The following is a 25,353-nucleotide window of genomic DNA, read 5'->3' on the forward strand; positions in this document are numbered from 1 at the left end:
TGGATTCTACACGTTACTTAGACACTTGTTCATGCCCCACTTTTCATGAAACCTGTCCAACTCCATTCAGTGCCCAGTGACCTCATAACCCAACAGTCTACACCTACCAGAGGGTTTCTCAAACAGAGAAGACCCAGGACAGAATTTGAACAAAGACCAGGAAGCTGCATTCTCAGTATTTCCGATTCCCTAAATGTCAAGAACCACATTCTATAAAAGGCTTCCACTCAAGACCCATCCCAGTTATTCTCAACACTATTCTCAATTACCTCGGGGGCTCTCAAAAATGCCCAGCCTTCATCCCAAAACAAGTTGAATACAATCGCTCAATCTTTTTTTTTTTTTTAGTCATCAGCATTTTTTTTTTAAGTTTTCCATTTTATTCTAAAGCAGTGAAGGCTGAAAGCCACTGTTCTATAATATTCATCTTGCAGTAAATCTTATACATCCTTATATGCATCTTCTTTTATATATGGATCTTTTTATATAATATCATTGACTGGTTATGTCTTTGTGCTTGTGTCCTGTCAAGGTTTTTGTTAAAAGTTATTGTTATTCTTTAGCATTCCCAGGGAATGCAACAGAGAATAGATGAGTAGCCCAGATCGGTTCTTTGATTAGTAACAATACCCTCTATTCCCCCATGTTTAGTTCACTTACTGAAGAAATGAAAAAATCATTCATCTTTGGGGCAGTCTCACCAATCTCACTGACGTTCCTTTTCCATTTTCATTGGAAGGACTGATGCTGAAGCTGAAACTCCAATACTTTGGCCGCCTGCTGCAAAGAACTGACTCATTGGAAAAGACCCTGACGCTGGGAAAGATTGAAGGCAGGAGGAGAAGGGGACAACAGAGCATGAGATGGTTGGATGGCATCACCGACTCAATGGACATGAGTTTGAGCAAGCTCCAGGAGTTGTGATGGACAGGGAAGCCTGGCGTGCTGCAGTCCATGGGGTCACAGAGTTGGACACAACTGAGCAACTGAACTGACGTGACACCCTTATCAGGTTACCATCCTGCTTCACTTGAAGCAGATACATATAATATAAAAATATTATATAATATATACTATATTATATAAAATATTGTTTTATAATATTTTATATTAAAATATTGTGTTTTATATAATAAAATGTATCAATTCAGAGGGGGGACCCTTCATAATGTACACATATATCAAATCATTGTGTTGCACACTTTCAATATCTTACAATTTTATTTGTCAATTACAGCGTGGGGAGTTTGGGGTGCTAACCACCATGCAGTTAAAACCTTCATGTAACTTTAGTCAACTCTCCACACAGGTGACTCTTCATCCCCAGATTCAGAACCAATCACAGACCATTCAGTCCTGTAGTAAATATTTATTAGAAAAAATCTATGTGTAAGTGGATTCATGCAGTCAGAGTGGTTGCTCAATATTGTCTACCTCAATGAAGCTGAAAAAGAAAAAACACCATCACTAAAAAGTGTAATTTGTTACAAGATAACTGCATTAATTGGTACCATTTTCTATTTCAAAAGGAATGAATTTCTCAAAGGGGAGAATCTGGCAGTTTCCCATCTAAGCATCAGCGTGAAAATCAGAGTCAAGAGAATGGACCCAAGAAAAGAGGCTGCTGCTCAAATGACAAAAGCAAATGCAACTTACAAGTGAACTCACTCAGCTTTGTTCCTTCTGTCCTAGGAACTGCTTAAAACCACCTTAAAATCAGCACTAATCTGCACAAAATCTTAGTAAGAGCCCAATATTATGTAAGGCAAACTAATCCACACATCCTAAATGGACCGATTTCCCAATTCATGCTGCTTGCTTTTATATGCTCCAGAAATCCATGCAATTCCATTTCATAGTGGATTAATTCAAAAGTCTGATGCAATGACTAACCCCTATCCAAAGTGTTCCTTCCATTCATGAAAGGCTGCTGCTTCTCCGATGCAGAGAATGTGGAATAAATCCAAACACCAAGTTTTCAACCAGAGAGGAACTACTAGGTCTCGCTGCAGATTCATGTGGTTTGAATTAAATGCTGTTGCCCCACCCACCCCAGCCACATACACAAAACTCATCTGAGGTCAGTGAAGAAACTACTTATTAAAAGGGAAAACCCAAGAGAAGACCTAAACTGTGCTCAACACATTTAACTCCAGGATACTGGAAAGAGGAAACCTCAACGTGTCAAACACTCTGCCTCTCAGACACAATCACCCACAGGCAGCTCTTTGCCAGCTCTCAGCTCAGGGTTCTTAACTTTACACCCAGCCTTTTGTTCCAATCCACATAGTTTCCACAAGCCTGGCAAGAATTGCCAGCTCTCAACCCCTGAAACTCCACCCAGCACCCACACAGCTGCAGGCTCGCCCCTCCCGCCCAGAAGACACCCACAGAGCCCCCTCCAGCAGAGAAGGCAAGGAACCAGCCTCAAAGGAGAAATCTTTCTTTCACCTAGTTCTGTGCTGCCAACTAATGAACCGGCCCTCAGAGAGTCAAGTCCTCAAATTAACATATGTTTTTCTCAAAAGACTGTTTGAACTTATTTGTCATGAAAGGGACAGGGCAGGGAACTTCCAGGGGAGAATCTGGGGAAATAAGAAAGCCTTACCAGGAACCCAGTCTGAAAAAAGAAATCCAACAAGTGGATTACAGTAGAGAAGGAGGAACTGTTTAAACAAGAGGAGACAACTTACCTGGAGGTCCACTGGTTAAGGCCCTGCGCTCCTAATGCAGGGGGCCTTGGATTCAATCCCTGGTCAGTATTCTTGCCTGGAAAATTCCATGGACAGCGGGGCCTGGCGGGCTACAGTCTATGGGATCGTGAAGTCAGATACGACTGAGCACTCATGCATAGAACTAGATCCCACATGCCGCAACTCTACTGACTGGACAAAATCTGGAACCTGACATACTGACCCCCTTGAGTTCTTCTGAAAATCACAGGTGTTAGTAAGCACGTGACCAAAACCATCTGCATGAGGTCAGCCTCGAGAAACGTCAGGTGTGGGTCCTGCTGTCCTCTTCCCAAACTGGAAAGGAGTGTCAGCTTGAACACTGGGAAGCAGCAAGGGACGGAGGCAGGACCATGAGATTTGACATCAGTTAGAGCTGGGGTCCCAACAGAAAAGTCATTACTCAGGTACAACTCTTCAGCCCCAGAAATGTGTCTCCATGGATAGTTACCATTAGCATAAAATACACAACGGCTTACAAAGATTTGCTTTGAAAAAAAAGCAGAAGACCATTTTTATACTGATTACAAGGTTTATGTTGAGATGATAATACTCTGAATGTCCTAGGTTAATGAAATCTATACATTTCACCTGTTTCTTTCAACTTTTTAATTATGTTACTAACAAAATGTAAATTATATGCCTGGCTTGCATGTGTGTGGAGTGCATGAGCAGTGATCAGCTGTGATCGACTCTTTCCGACCCCAGGGACTACTGTAGCCTGCCAGGCTCCTCTGCATGGAATTTTCCAGGCAAGAATACTGAAGTGGGTTGCCACGCCCTCTTTCAGGGGATCTTCCCGACCCAGGGATGGAACCTGTGTCTCTTTGTCTCTTTCATCTCCCGCACTGGCGGGCATATTCTTTACCACTGAGCCACCTGGGAAGCCCCATGGGTGGCTGACGTTACATCGTCACTAGACAGCAATGAGCTAAACTTTGATTCACCAGTCTGCTCTGCCAGTTACCTACTTGGGGCAAGTTATTTCACCTCTGAGCTGAAAATCTTATGGGAATAAAATAAAGACAGTAGCTCTCAAGCAAGTTCTTAGCACAAATTAATAAACTGATCACTCATCATTCATTCAGCAAATATCTGAACCCTTATGGTATTCTAGATATTTTAAGACAAAAAGCTATCTAAAATGGGACCTGGACAGGGGACCTTTTGAAGGAGGTCGCAATTATCTTCATTACCTCCAACATAGTTTGGCCTCAGGTCAAACAGGGAGGGAACACAGCCCCGCCCATCAACAGGAAATTGGATTAAAGATTTTCTGAGCATGGCCCCGCCCATCAGAACAAGACCCAGTTTCCCCCTCAGTCAGTCTGTCCCATCAGGAAGCTTCCATAAGCCTTTTATCCTTATCCATCGGAGGGCAGACAGACTGAAAATCACAATCACAGAAAACTAACCAAACTGATCACATGGACCACAGCCTTGTCTAACTCAATGAAACTATAAGCCATGCCGTGTAGGGCCACCCAAGACATACGGGTCATGGTGGAGAGTTCTGACAAAATGTGGTCCACTGGAGAGGGAAATGGCAAACCACTTCAGTATTCTTGCCTTGAGAAACCCCGTGAAGAGTATGAAAAGGCAAAAAGATAGGACACTGAAAGACGAACTCTCCAGGTCAGTATATGCTGAATATGCTACTGGAGATCAGTGGAGAAATAACTCCAGAAAGAATGAAGAGACAGAGCCTAAGCAAAAACAACACCCAGTTGTGGATGTGACTGGTGATGGAAGTAAAGCCCAAAGCTGTAAATAGCAATATTGCATAGGAACCTGGAATGTTAGGTCCATGAATCAAGGCAAATTGGAAGTGGTCAAACAGGAGATGGCAAGAGTAAACATCAACATTTTAAGAGACAGTGAACTGAAATGGACTGGGATGGGTGAATTTAACTCAGATGACCATTATATCTACCTCTGTGGGCAAGAACAGTAAGCAAAGAAAAACTACAGAGCCTCTTGATGAAAGTGAAAGAGGAGAGTGAAAAAGCTGGCTTAAAACTCAACATTCAGAAAACTAAGATCATGGCATCTGGTCCCATCACTTCATGGCAAATAGATGGGGAAATAATGGAAAGAGTGACAGATTTTACTTGGGGGGCTCCAAAATCACTGCAGATAGTGACTGCAGCCAAGAAATTAAAAGACACTTGCTCACTGGAAGAAAAGCTATGACCAACCTAGACAGCATATTAAAAAGCAGAGACATTACTTTGCCAACAAAGGTCCGTCTAGTCAAGACTATGGCTCTCCCAGTAGTCATGTATGGATGTGAGAGTTGGACTATAAAGAAAGCTGAGCGCTGAAGAATTGATGCTTTTGAACTATGGTGTTGGAGAAGACTCTTGAGAGTCCCTTGGACAGCAAGGAGATCCAACCAGTCCATCCTAAAGGAAACCAGTCCTGAATATTCATTGGAAGGACAGATGCTGAAGCTGAAACTCCAATAATCTGGCCACCTGATGCGAAGATCTGACTCATTTGAAAAGACCCTGATGCTGGGAAAGACTGAAGGCGGGAGGAGAAGGGGACGAAGGAGGATGAGATGGTTGGATGGCATCACCGACTCAATGGACATGAGTTTGAGAAAGTTCCAGGAGTTGATGATGGACAGGGAAGCCTAGCGTGCTGCAGTCCATGGAGTAGCATAGAGTTGGACAGGACTGAGCGACTGAACTAAACCAAGACAAAAATCCCTGCCTCCATACAGTTTACATTCTGAGAAAAACAAACATTAAAACAGAAATGTAAAGGGCTTCCCTGGTGGCTCAGTGGTAAAGAATCCGCCTCCCACTGCAGAAGACATGGGTTCAAACCCTGGTCCAGGAAGATCCCACATGCCGCAACTACTGAAACACAGGGCCCTAGAGCCTGTGCGCCACAAGAGGAGCTACGGAGATGAGAAGCCCGTGGAGCTACGGAGATGAGAAGCCCGTGTACCGCGAGGAAGAGTCGCTCTGCTCACTGCACCTAGAGGAAACCTGCACACAGCAACGAAGGCCCAGCACCACCAAAGATAAAAAAATTAAAAGTAATAGAATTAACAGTGGTTTTTAAAAAAAGACTTTCCAGGTTATATTAAAAAAAAATAGAAATGTAAAAACACACAGAAAGTGCTAAGTACAATGGTACATAACAGTCAGCAAGAGGGAGGAAGAACAAGGAAGGGAGAATACGGAAAGTCGGAGGCCTCGTTAGAACAGCATGGCAGTAGACAAGCATGGTACCCGTTATCAGCATCAAAAAATATTATGCCAAGGGATACAGGGCTTCTTTTCAGGGCGATGAACATTTTCTAAAACTGGCGTGGGATGGCTACACAAATCTGTGAGCACAGAAACTGAACAATGAATTGTACACTTTTTTTAGTATTCACTTATTTACTTATTGGCCGAGCTGCACAGCATGTGGGAATCGTAGTTCCCCAGTCAGGGATTGAACCTGTGACCCTGCAGTGGAAGGGCAGAGTCCAAATCACTGGACCACCAGGGAAGTCCCTGAAGTGTACACTTTGAGTGAATCATATGGTGTGTGAATTATGTCCCAGTGAAGCTGTTAAAAAATACCAAAAAAAAGATTAGTCAAAGTTTATTCATATGTAACCGCACCACACTCTGTATAGTGTGAGAAGGAAAACAGCTCCCTCTGATAAAGAAATGATTACAAAACACCAAGCCAGCTCTGGCACACGGACTAGGTTCGTACTTGTGCGCTGCGAGCCCCTAGCCAGCCCAGTCCTCCTCTCCCAGGCCCGGGCGAGGCGGGCAGTCTTGGGCAAATCCGTTCTCTATGACAGCTAACAATTGGCCAGACAGGGATTGGCACCAGATCTAAGAACAGCCAAGCAGTCTGTCTGGCCAGACAGACAGAGGAATAGATGCTCAACATCACTATCAGCGAAATCAACTCAAAACTACAAGGAGGTACTACCTTACACTGGTCAGAATGGCCATCATCAAAAACTCTACAAATAACAAATGCTGGAGAGGGTGTGTAGAAAAGGGAACCCTTCTACACTGTTAGAAGGAATGTAAATTGGTGCAGCCGCTATGGGAAATAGGATAGAAGTTCCCAGAAAACTAAAAATAGAATTACCGTGTGATCAGGCACGCCTACTCGTTGGCATATATCCAGACAAAACTCTTAATTCAAAAAGATACACGCATCCCTATGTTCATAACAGCACTGTCCTCAAGAGCCAAGACTTGAAAGCTACCTAAGTGTCCATCGACAGAGGAACTGGTAACAAAGATGTGGCACACACACAAGGGAACACTCAGTCATAACAAGAATGAAATAATGCCATTTGCAGCAACATGTATGCAACCACAGATCATCATACTAAGCGAAGGCAGTCAGAAAGAGAAAAACAAATACCATATATATCACTTATACGTGGAATCTAAAATGACACAGATGAACCTACCTATGAACCAAAATTATCGAGAACAGACTTGTCATTGCAAAAGGGTCCTCCTTTTGCAATGGGGGAAGGATGGAATGGGAGCTTGGGCTTGGCAGATTTAAGCTGTTATATAGACAATGGATCCCCTCTTCACAGATCACTGCCCTGTTGTAGCGAAGGGGCTCGCTTAACTCAATGAAGCCATGAGCCATGCCGTGTAGGGCCACCCCAGACAGACGGGTCATAGTGGAGATTTCTGACAGAACGTGATCCACTGGAGAGGGAATGGCAAACCACCCCAGTATGCTTTCCATGAGAACCTCATGAACTGTATTAAAGGACAAAAAGATATGACATCAAAAGATGAGTTCCCCAGGTCAGAGGGTGTCCAGTATGCTCTGGGGAAGAACAGAGGATGACTACTAATAGCCCCAGAAAGAAAGAAGCGGCTGGACCAAAGCAGAAACGATGCTCAGTTATGGATGTGTCTAGTGACGAAAGTAAAATCTGATGCAAAGAATAGTACTGCATAAGAACCTGGAATGCTAGGCCCACGAATCAAGGTAAACTTGACACGGTCAAGCAGGAGAAGAAACATCAACATCTTAGGAACCGGTGAACTAAGATGGACAGGATTGGGTGAATTTAATTCAGATGACCAGTATATCTACTACTGTGGGCAAGAATCTCATAGAAGAAATGGAATAGTCCTCAGAGTCAACAAAAGAGTCTGAAATGTAGTATGTGGGTGCAACCTCAAAAATGACAGAATGATCTCAGTGTGTTTCCAAGGCAAGCCATTCAACATCACAGTAATTCAAGTCTATGCCCCTACCATGCATGTCAAAGAAGCTGAAGTTGATCAGTTCTATGAAGACCTAGAAGACCTGTTAGAAGTAACACCAAAACAGATGTTCTATTCATCGTTGGGGACTGGAATGCAAAAAGCAGGAAGTCAAGAGATACCTGGAGTTAGTAGGCAAGTCTGGCCTTGGAAAACAAAATTAAGCAGGGTAAAGGCTAACTGAATTCTGCCAAGAGAATGCACTGGTCATAGCAAACACCCTTTTTCAACAACACAAGAGATGACTTTACACATGGACTCCACCAAAGGGTCAATACCGAAATCAAACTGATGACATTCGTTGTAGCTGAAGATGGAGAAGCTGTATACAGTCAGCAAAAACAAGACCTGGAGCTGACTATGGCTCAGAGCATCAACTCCTCATAGCAAGATTCAGGCTTAAACTAAAGACAGTGGGGAAAACCACTAGGCCAGTCAGGTATGACTTAAATCAAATCCCCTATGAATACGCAAAGAGGTAACGAACAGGTTTAAAGGATTATTATCTAGTCAACAGTGCGCTGCAGTCCATGGGGTCGCAGAAAGTCAGACACAACTGGGCAACTGAACAGCAAAAACAGCATACAGGATGGATACACAACAAGTTCCTACTGTAGAGCACACAGAACTGTATTCAATATCCTATGGTAAACCATACTGGAAAATAGCATTTTTTTTTAAATGTATATATGTGTAACTGAATCACTTCGCTGTATACCTGAAACTCACAGAACACGGTTTATCAATTATACTTCAATTTTAAAAAGAAAGAAAAAATTTTTTAATTGGAAGATAACTGCTTTCCAATATGGTGTTGGTTTATGACATGCATCAACATGAATCAGCCGTAAGTATATACACGCTCTCTCGCTATTGAGCCTCCCACCCATCTAGGCTGTCACAGAGCACCGGTGAGCTCCCTGCACCATCCTGGCCATCCATCTTACATATGGCAAAGTATATGTTTCAATGCCATGCTCCCAATTCGTCCCACCATCTCCTTGACCAACTGTGACCACAAGTCTGTTCTCTCTGTCTGCATCTCCACTGCTGCCCTGCAAACAGGCTCATCAGTACCACCCTTCTGGACTCAATATATATGCATTTTAAAAAGAGATTATTTTAAAAAGACATACTATAAACCAAGGACAAAATACACAGCAAGCAGTCACAGAGGCTAACTCACCATATACTACACATACACCCCCACACAGCCCTACCTTCTTCAGTGACAGTCTAGTTTCTAAAGGAGACAGAGAAAAATATCCCCTGTTCTTTAATAAGGGCAAGAGACCCACACAAGAGGGCGGCCTCTTTCTCCTCTATGTGAGCAAAAGGAGAGCCACTCCCTACAATATTTTACCAGCAGCTTACCAAGGAAAAGGCCAGTGATGTCACTGTTTCCAAAAAGAGCCCTCTCTCTTTAGGATAACATGGTCCTGGGGTCCCTTCCTACAGCCAGAGTCCCTGCCCGCTGAGACCAGAGGCCATGCCCCTGGTTGACATCAGTCTCAACGCTAAGCTATCACCATGTACAAAGCAGCCAGAGGAATGGAATGCATCCTAATTTTCTAGGAGAAATCAAATGGAAAGTGATGCCATGAACACAGAACATCCAGACCAAGTTTATCACAAGAGTTCGCTATGTAACAAAAAAAAAATTAGTAAGGAAAAATATGACATTGTGCTCTACTTAAAATAACAAGGACTTCTAATATCCCAGTTCAATAGTATAACTGCTTGTATTTTATCCTGACTGCTTGGGAACGTTTTAAAGCTATCACTTTGAACGGATTTTAACATTCCTTCATGGACCTTGTTCTGTTAAATCTAACAAAAGAATGTACAACTGGACTATGTAGCAAAATCACTATCTTTATTTGTGTTTTTCCCTTTTATTTAACTTGATGTGAAACAAATGAAACATTAACACCCTATTTCACTCGTGTGCAACAGTGAAAATTTACCAATCCTGTTTCTCTCTATACAGAGACAGGCTAAAGAATAACCTGTATACAATATACAACTTGCATCATATTAAATATAAACAGCTATTAAGGAATGACAATAGAAAGTCAGCCAAAAGAAATAAAGCACTAACCACATTCTGAGCTTTTCTGTCCATCTGGAGGCAGTTTGGAACCTTGAATGCTGTCCCAAACTATGCCCTAACTCCTTCTAGACCTGTCTTCATACTCTGAAGATTTATCAGTTCAACTCAGGCCAAAACAACTTTCTAACTCTCGCCACCTGAGAGTTCTGATTTTGACTGTGTTCATCAGAGGTAAAGAATCCTGGCAGGAATCTGTGAGGAGCTGAGATGGGAGATGGTGACATTTGGTCCAAAGTTACAGAAGGCTGTTTCCACTTTCATCTGTGGCTCAGGAACAGGCCTGCCATCAGAGGCCCTTGATTCTCATCTTCTCCTCTGCGTCTTTCCTGATATCATCCAACCTCTGAACCTCAAAGGCTTCCAATATGCAAGGAGCCAGACAGAAATCTACTCAGCAAGTATGAATCCAAGACCTCAGAGCCAGATAGAGCTCTCGACACTAGTGGGGGACCAAAATCAGACACTGCCCTCAAGGGGCTCACCATCCTGGAACAGGAGCAAGGTGAGTGGCAGGACATCTTCAGGAATGTCTAGGCTTTATTAGCATCGGTCACAGCAGGTGAATGGAAGCCCCAAGCACAAAACAATGCCAACGTTACATCATCTCTGTCCAACTCATTCATTTCTCTACTTCAACTTCAAAGGAGGTGTCAAGAGGAAGGGCTCTCACTCATAGGAATAATTCAGTGGTGGAAGGTTGAGGATTCCTTTTGAAGGTCTTTATGAACCTCAGATTAAAAACAGCATATATTATTGGACTAGGCTTAATGCTTGGGACTAAGGTAGTTTATGCACTCCTATAGATAAGAGAATTGGGATCAGTATCTCTTATCTCAATAGAAGGAGACATAAGTATAATTAATATTTGCAAAGTATCTGATAGTGATAGTCAGGTCAGGAGCTTTTATGAGACCCTGAGAGATGAGATGGCAACCCACCCCAGTATTCTTGCCTGGAAAATTCCATGGACAGGGGAGCCTGGTGGGCTGCAGTCGATGGGGTCACAAAGAGAGATGAGAGGCTTTACTCCAAACCTCCTTCAAAGTAGGAACCGTACTGGCATGCCGTAACCATCCTCTTGACCTTGTATTTTCTCTCCTCCAGATTTAATTTTTTTTTAATTTATTTGGGGGCACTGGGTCTTAGCTGCAGCATGCAGGGTCTAGCTCCCCAAACAGGGATCAAATCCGGACCCCCTGCATGGGGAGCACGGAGTAGTAGCCACTGGACCACCATGGAGGTCCCCGTATCTAAATTTTTGATGAACATGAATACAACATGAGCATCACGGAAATAATTTGTTTCCAAAGGGGGCAGGAAACACTCTTTAAATAGGATTTCCTCACTATTTATTCACTAATACTGCTAATACACAGAGAAGAAAAATGAGCTCAATGGAGACTCAACACTACAAATGAGCTTCATGAAACCAACAGACTATCCGAGTGGGCGCGTGGGTCATGTCTCCTCGTCTGTAGAGGAAGAGGACTGGGCACTCCTTCCCACTCCACAAGAGTCAGGAGAGCAGGACTCGCCCTCCAGCATTCTACAGGGAAACTGAGATTCACTAAACCAAAGATCAGACAAACCCCGAAACTCTTAAAATCAATTCCAATGTCTTCATCAACACTGTCTCCGACTTTGCCATCTGGCTTTGGGCAAAATTCTTAATCTTCTGGGCAGCAAGTTCCTCCCCAGTGAACCAGGAGAAAATTTATTTCAGGGTAAACACATGCAGAACACCAGCACCAAAAAGAATGAACATGCACCTAGAAACCATTAAAAAGAATACATTTGCATCAGGTCTAATGAGATGGATGAAACTGGAGCCTATTATACAGAGTGAAGTAAGCGAGAAAGAAAAACACCAATACAGTATACTAACGCATATATATGGAATTTAGAAAGATGGAAACAATAAACCTGTGTACGAGACAGCAAAAGAGACACCGATGTATAGATTAGTCTTATGGACTCTGTGGGAGAGGGAGAGGGTGGGGAGATTTGGGAAAATAGCATTGAAACATGTATAATATCATGTATGAAACGAGTCGCCAGTCCAGGTTCGATGCACGGTACTGGATGCTTGGGGCTGGTGCATTGGGACGACCCAGAGGGAGGGGAGGGGAGGGAGGAGGGTGGAGGGTTCAGGATGGGGAACGCGGGTATACCTGTGGCGGATTCATTTCGATATTTGGCAAAACTAATACAATATTGTAAAGTTTAAAAATAAAATAAAATTTTAAAAAAAAAAGAATACATAAAGAGAAAAGGATAGAAAGAAAGGGAACAGCTATTTGTGAAGAAAATTAAATAGCAGTACAGTTTGGGAGAGTAAGATAAGCAGCAAATTTTAACAAGGGTCCAAACTGGCATTGACAGTAAAGCATGCATTTCACAAAACAAGCAAAGTTTTTTCCTTTGAGGAGAGAAATGCTTTGTCGATCATCGATAAGACATGGAAGCTGAAAATGGCAACATCAGTCTGTCAGCACCGTTCAAACCCAGTGCGCCCTGTGGATCATGAACAATGGCATTACTCTCGAGATTCTGCTTTGTCTAAAAAGCAAGCAATAGCAAAATCCTTTTCATTTTATGCAATACAAATTGAATCCCACAGCCACTATTTCAGATCATCTGAAAATGACTTCCTTTCCTGTGACTTTAAATAGCTTAAAGGAAGCTTTTATCACCTTCATGGGAAATTTTTAAATTTCCTAAAGTGTGCTTTGGAGATATAATCCCCTCCCCCAAGCCTTTATACAAGATAGCACCACAAATAAGGCTTGTGAAATACATACTATACCAACGGCAATCATGTTTGCTCTTCTAGAAAACTAAAGGTCTCAGAGACAGTGTGAAACTGGAGGCCACATGGCTTTCCAGGCTAGGGCCCTGGGGAAAAAAACTTGTTAACACATCCAAACCCAGGTTCCTGTACTGCAAAATAGTATCTACTGTAAGAGTAGCCACCAAACAGGACTGTTGTGAGAAGTAAATGCTAATTAACGTAAAGGTTTGTCCCCTTACACTGGGGTTAAAAAATAAATTTTAAAACCTTACTGACTGCTGCCACAAATACAACCACCACCACTATTATTATCAAGACTTCTAGGAAACTTAAACTTTGTGTTAGTACATCTCAGATGTTTACCAAGAGCTAAACTTATAAATAGATTATAAGGCAAATGAAAATAAAATCTAATACTTCTAATTTGAGAGACTGTAGTAATCTACCCATTGCTGTTTCAAACTTTAGATATTTTACGTGCACCTTCATCTAACCAACTAAGATATACAAAGGGCTTCCCAGGTGGCTCAGTAGTAAAAAAAAAAAAAAAAAATCCATCTGCCAAGCAAGTTCAATCCCTGGGTCAGGAAGATCCTCTGGAGAAGGAAATGGCAACCCCCTCCAGTATTCTTCCCTGGAAAATCCCATGGACACAGGAGCCTGTTAGGCTACGGTTGATGGGGTAGCGAAGAGTCGGACACGACTAAGCAACTGAAGAGCAGCAGCAGTGGATAAAAATGCATTATCACACGTTATTTACAGGAGCCAAGACATGGAAACGACCTAAATGTCCATCGACAGATACAGACGGATAAAGATGCAGCACATTTACACTACAGAATATCTCTCAGATGCTAAAAAGAAATAAAGACTGCCATTTACAGCAAGATGGATGGACCGAGAGGTTATCATGTAAATGAAGCCCAACTGAGAAAGACAAATATATCACTTACACATGGAACCAAAAGACATAAAGACACGAATTTATTTACAAAACAGAAACAGACTTACACACACAGAAAACAAAGTTATGGCTACCAAAGAAGAAGGGGATGGCATAAATTAGCAGTATGGGATTAATAGATACATACTACTATACTTAAAATAGAAAACCAACAAAGGTTTACTGTACGGTATTCAATATCCTGTAATAAACCGTCATGGAAAAGAATCTGATATAACTGAATCACTTTGCTGTGTACCTGAAATACACTGTAAAACTGTATTTCAATTTTAAAAATTTAATGGATATTCACATACACACAAAAAATAGGTTAGGAGTGAATAAAGGAACCATCTCTGACCCCTCCAGTTTAGTTACATCTAAAGAGTGATTAGATTACACACACACACACCATGTAAGCCCAAAGAGCTGGATGTGCATTCATTCCACTCCATTCCATCTTTTCTTCCTAATATAAACTCTGGGTTTGGGTTCACAGGCATTAACCATGCCATAGTCTAGCAGGCTTTGCTCCAACATGCCCTCCCACACCTTCCAAAGGTCAAATGCTCACCAGTGCACTAGCTCCCACCATGGAACCCAGTCCTCTCCACTCTCCCCACCACCACCCCAGCCAGCTATGCTCTCACCAGACATTACACTGAGGAAGTGCCTTTAACTCCAAACTCTACTTAGAGCTTTAAAGCTTTGGGAAATGAAAGCTTCGAAGTCACAAAATGTGAAGGTCTTTACAAAATTGCCTCTTTGTCTCTGGACAGAAGAGCACTTATAAAAACCACTTTGTTTGACAAGTGTCAAGATAAATCAGTCCCCGAGACACTGTCAAAAGGCACTGGACCATCCCAGAGCAACAAAAACCTGTTAACTCTGGTTAAGTGATACATCCAGTGTGTGGATGCGGGACTGCTCCTTACCAGGTTAATTTGCAAGCCTTTCAGCCATTAAGACAGAGCAGTCAATTCTACAAGATTTCAGAGTTCACATCATAAACATTTAACCATCTCAACTCCCCTAGACTACTAAGAAAACAGTCCAAATAGGTCACTTACCTACTTTCAAATTCTTGTTTTAGATACTAAGCAACACACACAATAAAACAGAGACAAGGAAAGTATTTCCAGAGACCATCACACAATTTCAAAAGAAAATAATTTGGACAACTTTTCTAGGTGTTTACAGGATTTCTCAAATGGTTTCAAAATTAAAATTAAGCCAGGAATACAGAAAATCAGAAGTTTTTAAAATCTGCCCTCGTTTCTCTTCAAGAATTTTGTTTGTTTAAAAAGGAAAAAAGAACATAAAATTATTCAATCCTTCTGCCAGATGAATTACACTCACAAAGATCAGTTGTGTTTTTTTTAATAATACCTTCTCCAAAACTAAACAAGAACACTATGAGCATCAGAAATCTAAACAACGCCAGAAAAATCACTATTTAACTTGCAAAAAGTTTCCTTGGACTCTAACAAGATGTTATAAACCTTAACTACTTTCAGCTTTCCCACAGTGACGGCAAGTGTCTGAGCTACTCCAGAGCTCAGAGATTAAATGCTGCTCAGCACAGACAAGCACACAGCACAGCAGAGAATCAACAACTTTGACTTTGTATCCAGAGGAGCTGTGCAGACCGGAGTCTTTGTTTCCACCCTTTCATCTCTCCCATCCTTCTCTATTTTGGTTAAAATGAATCAACCAAGCAATAGGAAAAAAAAGAGAAGCCACTCTTATCTTGACTCGATAATCTCACAGAGCCCTTTGCCACAAACCCTTCAATTCAGTTCAGTCGCTCAGTCGTGTCCGACTCTGCGACACCATGAATCACAGCACACCAGGCCTCCCTGTCCATCATCAACTCCTGGAGTTCACCCAAACTCATGTACATCAAGTCGGTGATGCCATCCAGCCATCTCATCCTCTGTCATCCCCTTCTCCTCCTGCCCGCAATCCCTCCCAGCATCAGGGTCTTTTCCAATGAGTCAACTCTTCGCATGAGGTGGCCAAAGTATTGGAGTTTCAGCCTCAGCACCAGTCCTTCCAATGAACACCCAGGACTGATCTCCTTTAGGATGGATTGGTTGGATCTCCTTGCAGTCCAAGGGACTCTCAAGAGTCTTCTCCAACACCACAGTTCAAAAGCATCAATTCTTCAGTGCTCAGCTTTCTTCACAGTCCAACTCTCACATCCATACATGACCAGTGGAAAAACCATAGCCTTGACTAGACGGACCTTTGTTGGCAAAGTAATGTCTCTGCTTTTCAATATGCTATCTAGCTTGGTCATAACTTTCCTTCCAAGGAGTAAGCGTCTTTTAATTTCATGGCTGCAATCACCATACATACCCTTAGGCCCAGAAAAACCAGATCTAGTAAAGATACTTCCCAAGATGCACGTTCCCAACAAGAACCTACTGTAATAGCACAGGGAACTATACTCAATATTCTTTAATAACCTATGAGGGAAAAGAATCTAAAATATATATATATAAAATATATATATATATATACATGTATAACTGAAACACTTTGCTGTACATCTAAAACTAACACAACTTTGTAAATCAACTACAACAAAAATAAAATTTTTTTAAAAAGAACTTAGAAAGCTTCTAGAAAATGCATATATTCTTGCACACTGAACAGAGCTTTTTTCTACGGTCTGCACATCTCTCGTTAGGACCCATGGCGTTCTGGTGAGGCAGATCATCACTGGTCGCCTGCTTCTTCTCCCCACTGGTAGGCATGGGATTCAGGCTGGCCAAGGTGTCCCACCACACTGAGTGATGGCTCCAGGCTAGACAAATGACCAAGGAGAGACAGGGCCTTCAGGGAAGGAAACCACATGTTCAGGTTCACCTAGGACAAGATCAGTTTATGCCTGTTGGACTGGCAGAATTTTATGCCCAAAAGCATCCTGATAGAGACAATACATGGTCTCTCTCAACCTCAGTGCAAGTAGCTCTGAGCTAGAAAGCTCTTGTGGCGGGGGCAGGGAAAGCAGGGGCAGTAGCCCCTGTGCATCAAAGCCTATTCCCTCCTCAGTGCATCGTTGGCCTCTACATATTAGATGCCAGCAGCCATCTGTGCCAATTATGACAACAAAAATGTCTCCAGGGCATCACAAAACCATCTGTTTGAGAACAACCGCCCTAAGGAAAAGGAGGCATTGTTCTCTGGAACCCCGGGAACAATGAGAAAGACAAGCAGGGGCTTCCCTGGTGGCCCAGTGATTAAGAATTCACCCCGCCTTGCAATGCAAGGGACACAGGTTCTATCCCTGGTCCCAGAAGATCCCACATGCCACAGGGCAGCTAAGCCCATGTAACATAACTACTGAACCCACATGCTCCAACTACTGAAGCCGTGAGCCTATAGCCTGTGCTCCGCAACAAGAGAAGCCACCACAAGAAGCCTGAGCACTCCAAGAAGAGTGGCCTGCACTCGCCTCACCCAGAGAGCCTGCGTGCGACCATGAAGACTGATCACAGCCAACAAAGAAAGAAATCCCTTTTAAAAAGTAACTTTAAGTACGGAGCAAGTAACCCTAAACTATCACCACTTTAGGGAAAGAGCACCCACTGGGGTCAAGCCAACTGCAGCAAGTGCTAAGATGCAAAAAGAGAGACCAGATGACATTGCTTGAACCCTTGGCTGCCTATGTATCTAAAGCAGGCCCACTCCTGAGACTTGGCTCACATGAGCCAGAAAGTCTTTTTTTGCCTCAACTAGTTTTAGTTGGATTTCTCTCACTTGCTACTGAAGGCAATGCATGAGGATACACAGCATGTTTTATGCCAAAATTCTGAACTGTCAAGAAGAGGAAAAAAAATTAATGGGAACCCTAACCTACTGCTTTCCACAAGAACAGGCCACCAACTCTAGCTCTAGGCACACTGCCTCTAGCACATTGCCTCTAGCACAGGCAATGAACTTCACGAAGTCCTAGAAGCCCTCCCACTGAAGAACCTGAAAGTCTCCAGTTTCCCAACTTTGATGGTACCCGGTGCCCAGAGTCTATTCATCTGGGGCCTGAGGGAAGGGGATGGCCATGAATTGTTTCTTAAACTAGTTCGAACCTAACTAAGCAGTTAACTAGAAAAGAAATGTTCCGATCACTGATACTGACTACAACCTTTAATTCTTACAGGTTCTCTTCTGAACCTGAAATCCTAGAATCTCTTCTCCAATGTGGCCAAGAGAAATTTCTTCTCTGCAGACATTCAAAGAGAACCAGCATGACTCCACTGCGATCACACCGAAACATCAGCAGTGGTCCTCAGTGAAAAAGAAAAAAAAAGTCAGTGGCCTCTCCACTGACTGCTTACATCTTTTGTCACCGGAATGTTATTGACCAGAGATATATCAATAGTCACTTACACAACAAATCACCAGCCACAGGCATTCGTTTCTGCAACAATTTTCCATCATACCCAGTTCAAAGAGACAAAACTTTTACAAGTTGTCTATTATTGATTAAGCAGAAAAAGAATGTGCTGGGGAAAAATTAACAGAATTCATTACCGAAATCATCTTGCTGTCTACTTCAGAGAACATAAATCCATCAGGTCGTCATTTCCTCAATGTCCTGACACAAACCTACAAACGGAGCTGGGTCTGCACCCATCATTTCCACCCCTTCTGTTACTGAAGTAGACGCGTCCCCCCTTCACCTGGAATCTGAATCCCAACCTCTATACTGTTCAGAAGCGCTGTATTTGCTGGACTATCCCCTGAACCTTCCATCTCCTCTTCTCTGTTGAACACTTAAATTGGCATGTTCAAATCCCATCCATGGGAACTTCCCTGGTAGTCCAGTGGCTAAGACTCCACGCTCCAAATCCAGAGGGCCTAGGTTCGGTCCCTGGTCAGGAAACTAGACCCCATATACCACAACTAAAAAGATTCTGCATGCTGCCACTAAGACGCAGCACAGCAAAAATAAAAATAAACCTCAAAAAAAAAAATGCTGTTGTTTTCTTAAAAGTTTTATTGGAGTACAGTTGTTGATTTACAGTGTTGTGCTGGTTTGAGAAAAGTGAATCAGCTATACATGTATCTACTCTTTTTCAGATTCTATTTCCATACAGGTGATTACAGAGTTCCCCACACTGTCCTGCAGTCATTGTTACTTAGCCGTCTCATATATAGGAGCGTCAACGACCGCTGTTCTTGCTAACACAGTGTCACCTGGGCTCCTGGGACCTGACCTCTCCGCAGCATGGCCCTGTCTACTCCCTCCTACTTTCTAAAACTATCTTTCTGCTCATGCAATCCTGTCTGGGTTTTTCCACCCGCTGCCTCCCTCTCAATAGCTACTATTCCTAAATATCTTTCTCAGCCTCTTCTACCCACTCCTTAGAAATTCCATTCTCAAGACTCCCCTGGTGGTCCAGTGGCTAAGACTCTGAGCTCCCAATGCAGGGGCTCTGGGTTCAATCCCTGGTCAGGGAACTAGATCCCACATGCCACAACTAAGACCTAACACAGCCAAACAAAAATTTTTTTTTTTAAGTTCCATTCTCCAGGACCTGCCCTGAGCCACCCTGCCTCTTCCTCCACATTTTCTCTCCAGCAGGTTGGTGATCCAGTTGCCCAGTGTCATTTCCTATCTGGATGCTATGTCTTCAGTCTCTTCAGCTGTGAACCCTGTTCTGCAATCAGTTCAGTCGCTCAGTCATGTCCGATGCTTTGTGGCCCTATGGGTTGCAGCATGCCAGGCATCCTGTCCATCACCAACTCCCGGAGTTCACTCAAACTCATGTCCATCAAGTCAGTGAAGCCATCCAACCATCTCATCCTCTGTCGTCTCCTTCTTCTCCCGCCTTCAATCTTTCCCAGCATCAGGATCTTCTCCAATGAGTCAGTTCCTCACATCAGGTGACCAAAGTATTGGAGTTTTAGCTTCAACATCAGTCCTTCCAATGAATATTCATGACTGATTTCCTTTAGGATGGACTGGTTGGACAGCCTTGCAGTCCAAGGGACTCTTCAATAGTCTTCTCCAACACCACAGTTCAAAAGCATCAATTCTTCAGCGTTCAGCTTTCCTTATAGTCCAACTCTAACATGACTACTGGAAAAACCATAGCTTTGACTAAACGGACCTTTGTTGGCAGAGTAATGTCTGTGCTTTTTAATATGCTGTCTAGGTTGGTCATAACTTTTCTTCCAAGGAGTAAGTGTCTTTTAATTTCAAGGCTGCAGTCACCATCTGCAGTGATTTTGGAGCACAAAAAAGTAAAGTCTCTCACTGTTTCCACTGTTTCCCCATCTATTTGCCATGAAGTGATGGGACAGGATGCCATGATCTTAGTTTTCTGAATGTTGAGTTTTAAGCCAACTTTTTCACTCTCTTCTTTCACTTTCACCAAGAGGCTCTTTAGTTCTTCTTCACTTTCTGCCATAAGGGTGGTGTCATCTGCATATCTGAGGTTATTGATATTTGTCACCTTGCCCAGAAATCTTGATTCCAGCTTGTGCTTCATCGAGTCCAGCGTTTCTCATGATGTACTCTGCATATAAGTTAAATAATCAGGGTGACAATATACAGCCTTGTTGATCTCCTTTCCCACTTTGCAACCAGTCTGTTGTTCCATGTCCATTTCTAACTGTTGCTTCCTGACCTGCATACAGGTTTCTCAAGAGGCAGGTCAAGTGCTCTGGTATTCCCATCTCTTTAAGAATTTTCCAGAGTTCGTTGCGGTCCACACAGTCAAAGGCTTTGGCGTAGTCAATAAAGCAGAAGTAGATGTTCTGCAATACGCACTCATAAAAGAAATAAATACCTCCCAAGCACAGCCAGAGGAGAACCCGGAACCACCTCCGCCTCCGCAGCCCGAACCACGAACACCTCCTCGTTCCCACCAAACCCGTTCCTCTGGCTGGCCCACTTCAGCACACGGCCCTCACTGCCCAGGCCAGGCAGCCAGGAGTCATCTCCAATGCATCCTCCCTCAGCCCCCCAACCCAAGCACCCACCAAAGCCCCAGAATCCTGGCTCCTTAACAGCCTGCCTCGTCCACCAAAGTCTCCGGCCTGGATGAGTAAGTGCCCACCCTCCAGGTCTGCAGTCCTCAAATCCATTCTCCCGGTTGCAGGCTTCCTAAACCTTTCTAAGATGCAACTCAGATGTGGCCAATCCCCTGCTCAAAATATCACCATAGCTTTCCACCGTCCTTTGGATAAGGGGTCTGAAGTCCCCAACCTGCTTCACCAGACCCTTCCCCCTTGCCCCTGCACCGTAGCCCCCTCTTCCTGCTCCCAAGCCCACAAAAGACCTCCTCCAGCCCCACCTCCAGGCCCCACCCCATCCGCGCTGGTCCGGGAGCCACACCCATGTGCTGTCTGTTGCCTCCAGGCCACCCGCCTGCATTTTACTACTCTGGGAACATCCTTCTTCCCTATCCTTCTTCCCTACCCACAGCACAGACCTCCTTATGGTCTCAGCGTAGAAGTTACCAACTTCTTTCTTGTTTGTTTTTTTTTAGGCTGCACCTTGCATATGTAGGATCTTAGCTCTCCAAGCAGGGACCAATGTCATATCCCCCTGCAGCGGAAGACCAGAGTCTTAACCACTGGACCACTAAGGAAGTCTCTGAGAAGTTTCTAACTTCTTGAAGTCTTCCTTGACCCCCTCAACCAATTAGTCCTATTAACTATGGCTACAGTACCCCATTCTCCATTCTCACTCAACAGTGTGAATGATACTGCTTAATTAATCTATCTCCCCCATGAGAAGGCTAACTTCTGCATAGATATACCAGGTCTCTTTATTGCTATGAAAGTGAAAGTGAAGTCGCTCAGTCGTGTCCAACTCTGCAACCCGTGGACTGTAGCCTACCAGGCTCCTCCATCCATGGGATTCTCCAGGCAAGAATACTGGAGCGGGTTGCCATTTCCTTCTCCAGGGGATCTTCCCGACCCACAGATAGAACTCTGGTCTCCCGCATTGCAGGCAGACGCTTTACCCTTTGAGCCACCAGGGAAGCCCCTAACCCTCTAGCAACTAACCCCACAACAGGTTGAGTTCAGTGGCTTCAGATGACACCCCTTTTCCACTGTCATAAATGAGATTATTATAGTGATAACTAAATAGTAAACAGATTTTTAAATTTTTTCCCTAGACTTAGAAAACACATATAGGGCTCACTATGGACCAGGCCGTCTTTTTAAGTGCTTTACAAATAATTAATTTAATCTTAGCAACATTCAGGGAGATAAAATTACTATCCTCATTTGACAGAGGAGGAAATTAAGGCACAAAGAAGTTAAGCCAAGTCACCCAAGGTCACACAGTAAATGGATCTGACTTCAAACATCATGATTGTTAACATTTTGGCTGGGCTGCCTTTGACCTGCATTTCACAAAAGAAAAACAAAACTATCTGTCAGAGTGACAGAAGTACTACCTGCCAGGTTCTCAAATATAAGAAATGACGTGTCGATGACACTCCACTCCCTTGTACTTTGTTGGCTTTGCTTCCAAAACTTTCAAGCCAAGATCTTCAGTAATATGCTGGATTTCAACAACCTGTTACAGAAGGTTTCTCCTGCTGAATAAATGAGAGGCCTGTATCAGCCCTGCATTTCAAAACATCGTGAGCCTCAAAGACAGAAGAGAACATGTGCTCACAGACGATTTCCACAGTTACTACGGGTAAAGCCACAACCGTATTCAAGTTCAGCCAAAGAAAGTCATCTCCCGACAATGATAATGATGGTGGGGAGCAGAGGGATGATGGTGATGACGAGTACCTACCACGGGCCAGGCAAAGCTCTAAGACCTTTCGTAAGTAACATGAGGATTAAATATCACTATCCCTTGAGTTCTTGGAATCTCCATTTTACTAACAAACAGAAAATCAGCCACTGGAGGTTTCACTAACTTGCCCAAGGTCACCTAATCAGTGGTGGAGCTAACTTTACAGTCAGAATTTTTTTTAAATCACATTCTTAATGAGAATCCAAAATATATCCAGTATTCAGGCCAGAGGTGACCTGAATCACTAGGGCCAAACTGATTCTTCCTCCAGTCACATACCCAATCGTGACTCAACCGCTACCAGAAGGTGATGGAACCTCGGAGCAAAGGGCAGACAGTGCCGGCGGGTGAACCAGGCAACAAGGAAGGAAAACTCACACTCCCCATTGAAATATTAAGTGGCACAAGACTAACACCTTCCTCAGAAAGCACAGGAAGGAAATTCTAGTCTGACGAGGGAGGCAGGCCTAGCAGCAGCATTGCAGCAGCAATCCCAGCAGATCTTGGGGCTTAAAGAGATGCCTGCTCTTAAAATGTCAAGTGTCAGGGGTTTTTTTCAGTGTGCCTGTTTATTTAAAGAGAAGGATGTCAAAGCTTTCTAATTAGAAAAGCATCCCCCTGGCAAGTCTATAAATTATGTCCCTACATTTCCTACATTAGGGTAATTAAATAAAAGGCTGTTTGCACAGAGGCCTATCAAAATACCAACCAATCCCTGCCTTAAAAATTATGTTCATCTGACCTAACCAGACTGACAGTTTCCAGAGTGCTTTAAAGAGCACTGTGTTCATGAAGATGATCATTTTTTTTTTACATGCTAATACTGAAAATCTAATTTCAGTGAGGCAAAAAGGCCCTTGAAGATTTTGTGTGACTCAGGCCAGTTATTTTTTCCAATCCTGAAATTTAAACTGATTTGTTCTGATTGCCCATGCCAAGCTGGTAACATTAAATATCAAACAGAAATTTTATTAAGTATCTTTAAAATTCATGAATTCTTTATCTACTGGTTATTAGAGTTAGTGTTTGGATTGTCTTAGTTTATTTGGCTGCACTGGGTCTTAGTCACGGCATGCAGGATCTTTAGTTGCGGCATGTGGGATCTTAGTTCCCTGACCAGGGATTGAACCCAGGCTCCCTGCATTAGGAGCACAGAGTCCCACCACTAGACCACCAAGGAAGTCCCCAGAGATAGTGTTTCAAAGTTTATAAAACTAACAACAGGGCTTTCATACTGAATAAATTCTCCAAATATATTGTCTCATAATCCAAAAACTGCACGTAAATAAGGTACACCATAAAACACCTTAGAGTATCTGCTGCTGCTGCTGCTAAGTCGCTTCAGTCATGTCCAACTCTGTGCGACCCCAGAGACGGCAGCCCATCAGGCTCCACCATCCCTGGGATTCTCTAGGCAAGAACACTGGAGTGGGTTGCCATTTCCTTCTCCAATGCATGAAAGTGAAAAGTGAAAGTGAAGTCGCTCAGTCGTGTCCGACTCTTAGCGACCCCACGGACTGCAGTCTACCAGGCTCCTCCGTCCATGGGATTTTCCAGGCAAGAGTACTGGAGTGGGGTGCCATTGCCTTCTCCGTAGAATATCTACATAACATCAATTAACCAAGTCTTTTTAAATACCACTTGTAGGAAAAAGGTCAAACTCAATGAAATGGAGCTACATGTATCCACGTGGATAAATCTCACAAATAGGATGTCAAGGGGAAAAAAGTTGCAGAAGAACCTATGTGGGCTTCCTGGGTGGTGCAGTGGTAAAGAATTCACCTGCCAATGTAGGAAATGAAAAAGACGCAGGTTCAATTCCTGGGTCAGGAAGATCCCCGGAGAAGGAAATAGCAACTCATTTCAGTATTCTTGCTGGGAGAATTCCATGGACAGAGGAGCCTGGCGGGCTACAGTCCACAGGGTTGCAAAGAGTCGGCCACAACTGAGCACACGTGAACACATGTCATATGAATCCATTATATGATGTCTAAAAACACGCAAAACACACTATCTTTTATTTAGGAATGTGTGCAAATGTATTAACACATTATTAACAGGAAAGGTATTAATACATCTTTTGTTACCAGAACATTATTGATCGGAAACATACCAATATCACTTGTATAACAAATCGATAGCCACAGGCATTAGTTTCCACAAAAATTCTCCAGTCAATAATGAGTTAAAATACCTGGGAATAATGTATGCCAGATTTGAGATAGTTGCACCTCTTCAGGGAAAGGGTGCCACTGGGAAGAGGCAGACAGGAAGCTTTTATTTCAAAGCTGAAAGGCAAATACAGAGAGGTTTAGGATGAGACTCTCTGTATCATTTTACAGTTCTAAACTGACCCAACATTTTTGCAAAGGAAAAAGCCTAATACTAAAATATAAGAACAAAGGACTTCCCTGACAGTCCAGTGATTAGGACTCCACACTTCCAACTGCTGAGGGTTCAATCCCTGGTCAGGGAACTAAGATCCTGCAAGCCCAGTGGTGTGGCCAAACAATATATATACACACACATAAATACATATACGTATATACATATATGTGTGCTGTGCTTAGTCGCTCAGTCATGTCCAACTCTTTTCAACCCCATGGGCTGCAGCCCACCAGGCTCCTCTGTCCATGGGGATTCTCCAGGCAAGAATACTAGAGGGGGTTGCCATGCCCTCCTCCAGGGGATCTTCCTAACCCAGGGATCAAACCCAGGTCTCTCACAT

General features: G+C 43.3%; 1 protein-coding gene across 9 annotated transcripts in view; it reads right to left on the reverse strand.

The window, feature by feature from the left end:
• The window catches only part of ARHGAP10 (Rho GTPase activating protein 10), a 375,184-nt gene that overhangs the window by 337,319 nt on the left and 12,512 nt on the right, over window positions 1-25,353 (reverse strand). Inside the window, exon 2 of one of the 9 annotated variants that reach the window (XM_070770136.1) lies at window positions 24,820-24,913. The exons of the other annotated variants lie outside the window; for them this stretch is intronic. The gene's annotated coding sequence lies outside the window, so the exon portion shown is untranslated. The remainder of the gene's footprint in view (window positions 1-24,819; window positions 24,914-25,353) is intronic. 9 annotated transcript variants of the gene reach the window in all.

Source organism: Bos indicus, chromosome 17, assembly GCF_029378745.1.
Source record: "Bos indicus isolate NIAB-ARS_2022 breed Sahiwal x Tharparkar chromosome 17, NIAB-ARS_B.indTharparkar_mat_pri_1.0, whole genome shotgun sequence".
Taxonomy (NCBI): domain Eukaryota; kingdom Metazoa; phylum Chordata; class Mammalia; order Artiodactyla; family Bovidae; genus Bos; species Bos indicus.